The sequence below is a fragment of the Pteropus alecto genome, unplaced genomic scaffold (assembly GCF_000325575.1).
Source record: "Pteropus alecto unplaced genomic scaffold, ASM32557v1 scaffold131, whole genome shotgun sequence".
NCBI classification, from domain to species: domain Eukaryota; kingdom Metazoa; phylum Chordata; class Mammalia; order Chiroptera; family Pteropodidae; genus Pteropus; species Pteropus alecto.
In genome coordinates this window covers 10,967,772-10,970,043 of record NW_006434709.1, presented here as the reverse complement: position 1 = coordinate 10,970,043, position 2,272 = coordinate 10,967,772, and the positions used below count along the sequence as shown (strand labels likewise).

At 33.0% G+C, this 2,272-nt stretch overlaps 1 pseudogene; it reads right to left on the bottom strand.

The window, feature by feature from the left end:
* Window positions 1-1,235: 1,235 nt before the first annotated feature.
* LOC112477983 lies at window positions 1,236-1,354 on the bottom strand (annotated as a pseudogene).
* Window positions 1,355-2,272: the final 918 nt, after the last annotated feature.

Below are 2,272 nucleotides of genomic sequence, written 5' to 3'. Positions count from 1 at the left end.
AATGCATAAACCAATTAACTTTGCCTCTGACTGCTGAGTAACTGAGTGAATCTATTCTTTCTTAAAGAGAATAAGAATAACACGATTTAATGAAAACCATGTGTTGATGCTTAATTAATATGTAAGTTTTCTCCTCTCATATAAAGATTGGGAAGGTTTGTGTATGTGTCAGTGTGTGTGTGTGTGTGTGTGTGTGTGTGTGTGTGTGTGTGTAGGGGGGGGTTTTGGAGATGGCGATAACAAGAATGATTGTGTTTGAATACTCAAAATAGTGGTCCAAGAGAAGAGAATCCTAGTATTCTAAGAGTAAATATAGTGTTTTCCTGTGTGATTTACTGAAGAAAAAGTCTATGATCAATGTCAAGGTGAGATTAAAATACTTTTATGCAGTATCAGAAATAATTATGCTTTTCAGGGAAAATAATAGGCCATCAAGAGTAAAAGGCTATCTCCAAGAGGCAGGTCTCCTCTTCACTCATATGCCTTCTTGGATACAAAGGGTAGAACAGAATGCAATATAGTTGACCCTTGAACAATGCAGAGTTAGAGATACTGACCCTGCACAGTCGAAATTCTGAGTATAACTTTGACTCCACAGTCAGCCCTTCGCATCCAGATTCAACTAATAGAGATAGAAAATGGTATTTTCTCTCCATGGTTGGGAATCTGCATTTGGGAAACTGTGGTTGGGAATGTAAAAATAGTTTTCAGTACTTGGTTGATTGAATTCCCAGATGTAAGAGGAAGGGCTGACTGAGGGTGACTGTATTTATCAGAAAGAATCTGAGAAGTGGACTTCTGCTGTTCAAACCCATGTTATTCAAGGGTCAACGATGTAGCAAATGAACAGATGTACATTTTTGGACATTATTGCAACTGTGGATTATTCTGAAGTTAAAAGTAGTTTGTTAAGAATACAAGACGTTTTCTAGGTTACTAGAATTATTCTTTTTCTACTATCTTTACATCTCTTTTATATAGCTTTCCATTTCCCATTAACTTCTTTCTTTTTGAATTCAAACTAAAATACTAATACTTTTCAGGTATAGTGTATCTTAATTTTCAGAAGCTGTAATGAGAACAAGTTGACTGAATCAAGTGTACAGGGCCTATATGGTCTCTAGTTCTGCCTTTGTTTATGATTTTTTTTTTTTTTAGGCGAGGGAACCCCCGGTTGACCTCATAGATTGCAAGTACCTTATCAATTTATAATCCCTAATTTTTTTTATTTTTTACACCTACAGCACCTGGTCTTCCTAGGTGGTCTCCCATCCAAGTACTAACCTGGCCCGTCCCTGCTTAGCTTCCGAGATCAGACGAGATCAGCCTTGTTCAGGGTAGCATGATCATAGACTGTTTTTGGTTTTGTTCACTTTTCTTTTATATGACCAGGGCAGCCTTCTTGGCCTTATTTATAAAATAGCAATAAATATTTGAACTTTCCTGGGAAAGAAATACTTTGAATTTTCAGAAATATTATTTTAAGTAGAAGGTAATGTAACTATTGTTTAAAATTACATTTAAGTGATAATTATATGTTAACTGAAATTGATAGTATAGAAAGAAATGTTTTATTTTACAATAAAAAAGTCTTTGTATGGCACCATAAGAACAAGCTTTCAACTTTTAATGATATATTATTCTTCTTGATTTTTTATTAGTAGCATAAGTATGGTGATATAATAGTGAAATCTTTGAGATGCAGCTCTTTTCACAGTTTCAGTGGCTTGGTAACTACAGTTAGTGTTTTTGTTTGCTTTGGAACTTTGTCTTTATAACTTGAGATAAAAGTCATTAGTCTGATGACAGCATTAGGTTTATTATACTAATACCTTTTTAAAACCATTTTATAGTTTACAAATTTCCAATTAGAAAGAGTCAAGAAATAAAACATTGACTCTATAGGGAGATTCTTTTACCTTCTCTGTTAGAATATGTGGACAGAAGAGAAATATGACAAAAAGATTATTTTATAATTTTGTAAATACTTTTATTTCAGTTTCACTTGAGAAGTTTATTGTCATGTTTTAATTACTATGAATTGAAATATGAAGAGTGATCATGGGTATGATTTTAAGGCTAGTATTTTGTGATTAAAGCTTTATATTTTCTCTGCTTAAAAAGTTTTATTAAAATTATGCTAACAGGGTAGATCTTTTGTTAAGTGTTCTTATCACTAAAAAAATAACTAAAGATGGCAACAGGAAGTGATGGTATGTTTATGGTATAGACTGTGGTGATGGTTTCATGGGTGAATACTTATGAAACTCAT